Source organism: Eupeodes corollae, chromosome 3 (assembly GCF_945859685.1).
Source record: "Eupeodes corollae chromosome 3, idEupCoro1.1, whole genome shotgun sequence".
NCBI lineage: Eukaryota > Metazoa > Arthropoda > Insecta > Diptera > Syrphidae > Eupeodes > Eupeodes corollae.
The window spans coordinates 80504335-80514214 of NC_079149.1; positions in this window are offsets into that span (position 1 = coordinate 80504335).

Genomic DNA, 9880 nt, shown 5'->3' on the forward strand with positions numbered 1-9880 from the left:
TAAAACAACAAACTTGGAATATTGGAAGATTGTCAAACTGTATTCCAGTGATGAAATCGATAAATATTCCGAGGGAATAGAAGCCTTCCATTATTAGTTTTGAGGTAGTAAAATTTCTTCCAATATATTTCCACCTTAAAATCATGAAAATAAGTTTGAATCCCTTTTAAAAATAAGGTTTACATTATATGTGGAATACAATTCACACATTCGGAGTTGGTGATATAATTCCAGGCAGTGGGTTATCCAACCATTATTGTTAATCGAAAATTAACTTAAATTTATTTGGACAGTTTTATTTGAGATATTAAAATCATTAATTGTGGGCAAATGATAATCCATACGAGTCATTAACCGTTACGAACAGCTTTCAAGGTGTGAAAGATACAATAATTTTACACATTAACGACATTGAACCCTAATGATTCATTATAGGCTTTTCACCCAAAACTGTCCACAATCGTTCACAACGAAGCTCGCTTAGCTGCAGCTATCCTCTTTGTTCGCTTCAACCAGTCAGAACAATTTGCCAAAGAGAAGCTAATTGTTTAGAAGATATATGATCAAATCAATACTGTTACAACAAAAATGAATGTATTTAAAACATTTTCTGATTTTTTTTCACAACAAACTCAATCCAAAATAGAGCTTATGGCTATTGCTTCTGTTGGGTAAATGTGCCTTCAGAATCGCCATGTGTTGTGGTCATCCAAGCAGCTAACAGGCGGGGTTGAGAAAATTCTCAACGATTTCATGTAGGTCCTAGCCCACTGCGACATAGCCTCCACTAGAAATTTTCTTTCATACTTATTCTCCTCCACAAATGAACTAATCGCCTTTCTCACATCTCCCAAATGCTTGTGATTGAACGGAGTTACCGAAAAGTTTTTCTTCAGGTAGTAAGCGAAAGCGTCGGACATATTTGTGGCAATGAGTTGGAAGACGCATCCCTTGGAAACGTCATTACGAATTATGAGAAAGTCTTCCTCGTCCTTGGGGTCGTCACGCCAGTAGCCATTGTGAATTCTGGTTCCTTGCTTAACAAAGAGCGTTTGTAACGCTGGAGGATCATAAAAGAGCCACGAGTGCCAAAAATAGTCAACGGGGCTTTTATTCTCGACCTTGGAAAATTTTCCATATTCTGTAAATAAAAAACAAAAATCAATTATAAATCATAAAATTGTCGGTTTATTATTTTTTTTTTAAACTATTGTACGGCTGTTTGGCTGCAAAGATATAGCTAATGAAACAATATTATTTTATTTTAAGTTTTAATAAAATGCTTCTTTATTTTAAATTGCAAGAAAGAATAAAAATATTACAAATGTAGAAAACTTTTCACCCCGCTATTGAAAATTATATTAAAGTCAGCTAGGATATATAAATAATTATACAAGATTTTCAAAGGTTATTGACATTCCATAAATTTCTTGCAGACTAGAATAATATATAATTTAGCATATAGATAGATAGATAGATATTTTATTTTCATAGATAAATGCTTTTTACAAATAATTGTTTTTGTTTTTATAATACGCAGCTTGCTCAGAGATTTGATATTTAATTTATATCTTACAACTGAAAAATTTTATAATATTTTAAAGATATTTTGAATTGGAAATTACATTTGAAGGAAAACTATGATTAAAACCTTCATTTAATATGTTTTATGCAGGGTTTTATATAAAAGGGAAAAAATGACTAAATAAAAATAAAACTTAAGATCTAAAGGAATTGCCAGGCTATGGGGCATAATATTTGCGTTTTTAAATAATAATTGTAACAGGGAATAAATAGTAAATATATAGACAATATAAATAAATAAATTAATTAACATATAAGAAAATAAATAAATATATAATGAATAATTTAAACAAAAAAAATAATAATACAACAAAAACATATATACATGTATATTTATAAATAAATAAATTATATACATTTATTGGTTTATTAAATTTTGTATTAATACATTTTTAGAAACGCTACATCTTAAATTAAATTTTTGGTTGAGAAATTCAATTTTTCTTGCAACTGGATATACGCCGGTTTGTTTATGTAAGAGTTGAGTGGAAAAAAACCAAGGTAGATTTGCCATCATTTTCAAAGTTTTGCTTTGTGAAATTTGTAGTTTTTGAATGTGCGATTTTGCACAAGTTCCCCACACTGGACATCCATACAAAATTATAGCTTGAAAAACTACTTTACAGAGGATTATCTTATTTGATTTACTCAGGGGTGATTTCCTACATATAAGGGGGTAAAGCATTTTAGTAGTAATACTTATCTTGTTTAGGGTTTTTGTGATATGGTCACGGAAAGTTAATGTCTTGTCTAAGTATACACCTAGATACTTGACAGAATTAACTCACGGGATATCACAATTGTTAATTTTAAGCTGACCAAGTGGTAAGGCACAGGCTTTTCTTTTTCTAGTGAAAAATATGGCCTGTGTTTTTTCAGCATTAAGCTTAATTTTCCATGATTTAAAATAATCGTAGATTTTGTTTAAACCATGTTGCAAGTCATTCTCAATTTCATGGCCAAAATTATTTGAGCTATAAATAGCGGTGTCATCGGCAAACATTGCTATTTCGCAATTCCAAATTTCTGGAAAATCAGCAACGTAGGTAATGTACCTACCTTGGGGTACACCCGACGATATATTTTTTAATGATGAATGTATGTTATTCATATTTACTTTAAATTGTCTGTTTCTGAGAAAACTTTGTATTATTTTTACGAGATATAAAGGACAACCAAATAACTTTAATTTATGAAGTATCCCGTCATGCCATATGCTATCAAAAGCCTTTTCAACATCCAAAAGGACAAGACCTGTAGACTGTTTTGCACTCATTTTTTCTTTAATGTGTCTGCAAATTCTAAGAACTTGGTGTGAGGTGCTATGACCCTGTCTAAAACCAAATTGTTGGTCTGGTATGACATTCGAGGTGTCAAGAAAATACAGAAATTTAATTTTTATGACCTTTTCATATATTTTGCTTAAGTTACTGAGCAGACTTATTGGACGATAACTATTTGGGTTATTTGGTGGTTTTCCTGGTTTGAGAATCGGTGTGATCTTCGCGGTTTTCCATTTACTTGGAAAGTATTGCAACTTGATACAAGCGTTAATAATAAAGCATACAAATGTTATTCCAATGATTGGTAGCTCTTTAAGGTAAATATTTTTAAGAGAATCTATTCCTGGTGCTTTATTATTACGCATATTACGTATTATATCTTTTATGTCTTCGTTGGAAACGAAGAAATCTGTGGGTAAGGATTCATTAGTATGGTTTAAGCCATTTATTGTGTCATATACTTCGTTATCAATTGAACTGGGTTCATTAATCAACGGATTATTAAAATTGTTTTCAAAAGAATCTGCAAAAACTTCTGCCTTTTCTTCACTAGTAATTAGCAATGTATTATTGTGTTCTAAGTGAGGAACAAATTTATTTTTATTTTTAAGTACTTTTGCAATTTTCCAAAATGGTTTTGAATTTGGATCGAGATTGCAAAGTTTTTCATTCCATGTTTTGTTTCTGAACTTAGAAATTTCGAAGGCTATTTGTTTTGTGTATATATTCATTTCATTAAAATCACTAACTTGTCTATATATTTTCCACTGACTTCTAAATCTATTTCTTAGCTTAATTAAATTTAAAATGTACTGTGGAAGAACAGATGTTCTCGTAGTTTTTGATTTTTTAGGAATTGACTGTTCAACACATTCCAGTAAGGAATTTGTAAAAAAATCTATTTTTTCATCAATTTGGTGGGAACTACTTATACTATCTATATCACAGGGTGTATTTCTAAGGTGTTGTTTGATTTTTGTTCTATATCTATTCCAATTTGCGTTTTTAAAATCTAGGTATTGCACATCTTTTATTTTACTATTAAGGAGAATATCACAGTTTATTGGAATATGATCTGAACTCAGAGCGTTAATTTCCACAGGCTGAGTAACGATTTCAGGAGAGTTCGTAATGATCATGTCCAATGTTGATGGCAAAGACTTTTTGTTGGTTGGGAAGTATGTTGGCCCATTTGGATAGAGCAAGCTTACTGGATACCTCATAATGATATCCAGTAGCAAATTTCCCCACTTGTTTGCTCTTTTGCAACCCCAATTTCGATGCCGGCAGTTGAAATCACCCCCGAGTAAAAATTTGTCATTAATGGTGATAAGCTTTCTAAGATCACTCTTAAAAAAGCTTATCATTTGAGCATTAGAAGCACCCCCGGGAAAATAAATAGAAATGATTTTAAATTTAGTATTATCATTCAATATTAATTCAATACCTATTGTTTCAAAAATATTAATTTAGCATATACAATTACATGTTGAACTTCTTTCTACAGTAAGCAACTAATACATATTTAATTTAATTCATATAAAATATAGTAATGGTGAAAGTATGATAATCAAATTTTAATCGGAGGAAAAGAGATAATTATATAATTAGCTTTGGAGTCTGCAAGTATAGTCTACAAATCTAGTCTGCACATTTAGTCTGTACATTTAGTCTGCACATTTAGTCAACACATTTGACAGTTCGTATTTGACAGTTCGTGTATTATATTTAGGCTTGTCGTCTGTTCACACGTTAACTAACGATTTTAAATTTAGATTAAATTGCTTTGCTTTGCTTGGATTTATAGAATTAAAATAACTTAACTAGAAGAAAATTCGCTCGAATATTTGTTGAGATTGTTAAACATTGTGTTTTTATTTCTTATAAGGCATCTCAGTCCAACGAATGATTTTTCCCGCCTTCATCTATATTATCAAGTGTACAAAAAAAATATTTTAAATTGTTTTAATTAAATAAATATGTAATTTTTAAGATAAAAGTTAAATAAATGTGGTATTTATAACAAAAAAATACCTTGAAAAGCAACAACGGCTTAATATTTGAATGTGCATTATTATTATGTTTTTAAAAGCATGCATGTAACGCTGAATACATTATTGATAGCAACGCAAAATTTATTGCTATAAAAAGTGTAATTTTAAATTAATTTAATAAAATTAATTTAATTAGTAAATAAACATTTTGTTTTTGTCTCTATGTTTTGTACATTTTGTATTGCTTCAAAAGCCTTATATCAACTTAACAGAAATAGTTTTAAAATTTATTATCAAGAAGTTTTTAATTGTTGATTGCGACAATATAAAGATTGTTTGCAATATTTTTTTTTGTGCTTTCACAAATTTGCACCAATTAACAAAAGTACATCCAGAGGTCTCTTCTTAAATATTTGACCGGTTCAGATTTTTCTTGAAATAGTCATGGATTATGAATAAAAGTTTACTAAAGAAAAATACATGAATCTGCAACCATTTTGTTTTCTTCTGTATAAATAAAATTAATCAAGAAAGAACTTATTCTAGAATGATTTTAGTTCATTTAGTTGTTTTGCATGAAAAATAAAGGTTTAATATGACATTTAAAATTGTTTCGTAATTCAAAAAATGACCAGATTAAGAAAGAGTTTACTCTTGGAAAACTCCAATTTACAACTCAACATTTAATTTTGAATGACATAAGCAGTTGTTTTTTTTGCATACTCACGAAAAAATGTTTATTATGTTATCTTCTATAAATGTTTAACATTTGTTCCACAAATTGGAAACGAAAACTCAGGTCCAACAATCAAAAAACGACGTGACAAAACAAAAATCTACCTGTGGTAATATCCATACGTAATTTTTTCTCAAATTTTATTATATGATTGGCGAAAAAATCATATTATATAAAATCATGTACATATTTAATTTTAAAGCTTTTTCAAATTTTCAAATCATATTGAAGTTTTATTTTGCCAATCACAATGCTTTAACAACGTAGCCTCTAACTTAGTGAATACCCATAACAAGTCAAGGTAGGTGAAAATCCCGTAGATTAGAGTAAGCTTGAGATTTTCTTTTGACAATACATGTTTGTTTGTGAACTGTTATTTTTTTCCTATGGGAATACAAAAAAAAAACTATCCAGAATGATTGGATTGACTTCCAAACGCGACCATTCACGCAATGGTAGAAATGTTTTATGGCAATCATTGGAATATTGGAATGAAAGCGTTCAGCCAGAAAGTTACCATTAAGCACTATTAACATGAGGACGACCACCGAACGAACTGAATGAATATTCGTGGATTTTGACATTTCTTTCACATGAAAATTTTAATTCGTCGCAAATAAAGTTTTACTTTGATAATTGTTTTATCACTATTGTGTTTTGTTTTGAAAACAAACGATTGAAAAAATGCGGTCGAAGCTATATTTGTTTAAAATAAAGTTATTGGTGTCCTTGTTAATGAGCAAAACAATAAAGAGATTTCATGTGTATCCATTTAATGCAAATCGGAAAATTTAATTAGAATATATTTCCTTAATAAAGCATTATTCACATGAGCACGATCAACGACCAACGAATGAACGAATATTCGTCGATTTTGACATTTCTTTCACATGAGAGTTATTAATTCGTCGCGAATAAAGTTTGACTTCGACCACCGAACCCAAAACAAGAATGATTTTTTTAGGTTAAGTACGCGCGATTATTTTTTTCGTTGGGAGTGTGGATAATGTGGAACGCGAATAAAGTTTGACAGTTCGTATCAACTTAAATTTTTTTCGCGACGAATAAATTTGTTTTCTTAAATTTATTAATATATGATATTGAAAAGTAAAAGTATGCATCATAAATCAAGTAGAAACTATATTGCTATCGTTTTGTTAAGAATTTGTGTGAAAATATGTCTTTAAACGTGTACAAACTCACATTTTGTAAGTCATTCGTCGTTCGTTGTTCGCGCTCATGTGAATGCTGCTTAAGACTGTTGGAAAAATATCCAGAAAAGTTCTTTACTTGTTTTAGGATGTCAAATTTGATTTCATTTTGGGCTTGGTAAAGAACAACTCGGAGCCACAACGGGAAACCATTCATCACCGAAACCAAAACAAGAATGATTTGCTTAGGTTAAGTACGCGCGATTATTTTATTCGTTGCGAATGTAGATAAAGTGGAATGCTAATAAAAATTGACAGTTCGTAACAACTACAATTTTTTCGCGACGAATACATTAATTTTTTAAATTTATTAATACATGATATTGGAAAGTAAAAGTATGCATCATAAATAAATTAAAACTATATTGCTATCGTTCTGTTAGGAATTTGTATGGAAATATGTCTTCAAACGTATATAAACTCACATTTTGTAATTCATTTGCCGGTCGTTGGTCACGCTCATGTGAATACCGCTTTTGATTATTCCGAAATAAACTTAATTCAAACTTAGTTTATTTTGAACGGCGAACCGAGTATATTTAAAGAATATTTGGCGTATTTTGAAGCGATTAATGTATGCTAAGCTTATAAGAAGAAGCATGGTACTACCATAATAACTATGACAAAAGTTCTATTTTTGTCAAGAAAATTTCCGCATTTTATATAATATTGTTAGTTAACAAAAATATGTTAATGGTAACAATTAAAGCACGACTACAATCGTTCGTTCTTTTCTTTTTCGAAGTCATTAAAAACAGTAAGATACAATAAGTCAGTTATGCATTAAGTTTGTGTTCATAAGAATAAGGAAGTGGCAATAACTGCCACCTGTCATTCCAACTTAATATTTAAAATTAAATATTCGATAATGTAACAATATTTAAAAAGTTTATAAGTATTAAAAATATTGAATTTTAAATAAGTTATTGTAAATAATTTAATAAAATCATTTTTTAATACATATTTTTTCAGATATGAAATTTCTTAGATCATATTTGTATTAACTTAATTTTGCTCATTGTCAAAAAAGAAACGAAATTAAAGCAATAAAATGAACAAAATAAAGAGATTAAAAAATTAAATAAATCAAACAAATTTAAAATGGAATTTGTATTCAAATTTATACTTTTTCGAGTAAAACAAACTGACATTTCATTTTAAACTGTATACATTTTTTGAAATTAAAACACTGATTTGACATTTTAAGCCCTTTGCTATCTGCCGCTTATCATTTAATATTTTAGCGTGAAAAACACTGACATACTAGATAAAGACTGCTAATCGATTCATATTCTCAAAGGGCCTTACCAATAATTATTGCCTAAACAAGCGTTTAGATAAACGCCACGTTAAACTTTAGAGACGAGTTTATTTGTGTGTTAACCAATAACCAAATTAAACCCGTCTTTAACTAAACTCTGCTCTATTACATTATCTACTACATTTGTTGCCAAACAGACATATGAGTGAATTGCATCGGTATCAAATCTCGCATTATCTAATTGGAAGTCCACTGACAGCATTGCAGATATTTCAATGTTCTTTGGGGGATGTTCACCAGTTTCCTTCTGAAACCGACTAAACTTATTTTGCTCCTGGCTTGCGTTTTTAAGGCAATAGCCAGTGGCATTTAACATTTCCTGAATGCTCTGTCAAGCTTATATATATTAAATACTTACAATACAACTTATATATTTAAATACAAAGAAATTAATCTATTTGTTTATTTTGATTGCTAATTTTTATGAGCTCACGGTCACAGCCAAAAATAAATTTGCAGCAGATTAAAGAAACATACGAAAAATTTCTTTTCCTGCCAACTGCCAGAATGACAGCACAAACATGATGTTAAACCTTAATCACGAAGTTAAACACGCGTTTCTCTACTCTAAAATTTAGAGTGACGTTTAGCGTTAAGCTGACTATTAAATTGATTATTGGTATGGTTCATTATTTAGAGTCCACTTAAATATTTAAGTCGTCACTAAATTTGATTATTGGTAAGGCACAAAGAAAATACCCCTTTTGAGTGATTTCACCTTTGTAGCTGTGCTTCCTCTCTTGTTAGTTTTGTTAGAAAAATAATAATTGATTTTAAAACGTACTATCAAGTCCAAAAAACTAGTTTGATTCTCAAAAAACTAAATACAAAAAAAGTAGGGTTAAGTCCGAAAAGGAAAAGACTTAAATCTGTTAACATTTAAACGTGTTCTACTGACTTCCATATAGTAAAATAAAAATCAGAATTAAATTCGTGATGCGGCAATGAAAAGGTCAATGGAAAAAATAAAGAAATAAAAACTGATATCAAAACATTAAAAAAATAATTTTGTAAAAAATATTTTTAGGGCCTTACCAATAATCGAAATTAAAACTTACTTAAATATTTAACTGGCTTTTAAATATTTTACCATATCAATAAACATTTTGGTAGTTAAGTTAAGGGCTAACGCCCAGTTATTGTTGGGAAACTCAACTATAAACGTTTGCACTGTCATTTTGACAGCGAACGCAACAAATACTTTTCAGGCCACAAGAGTTGAGATTTGTTGTGATTGTTGTCTGCTGATTGTTCGTGGCAATATTTTATAAACAAAAAATAGAATAATACTTGTTTTAATATATAATTGTGATTTTGTTCTAAAAAATATCCATCATTTTAGAAATGGCTGATAGCCAAAATTTAAAACATAGCAGATCGGCAAATTGGACGATGTCAAAGAAGGAGCTACTTGTCCACTTGCGCATGTTATAGATTCTAAGCTAAATGTTGGCTTGTTATTAAAAGCGTTTCAGGCAAGTGGCTTTGAATTGACGCCGAAACAAGTAACGGACCAATGGAGCCGCAATAAGCAGGATGCGCGGACCAATCTAAATCAATTTAATCGATGTTGAAGATACCGCAGAACTTGATTGCGATGCAATATGGCTTGGTGATTATGATGACAAGTAGAATATTGTCTCGATACGATTAGCAATTGTTTTCAAAATATTTTGTTTATTCCAAACAAAACATGCCATCTCCATCAAATCCACCAGAACCTGAATTTTATGGATAATTTATCTGCCAAT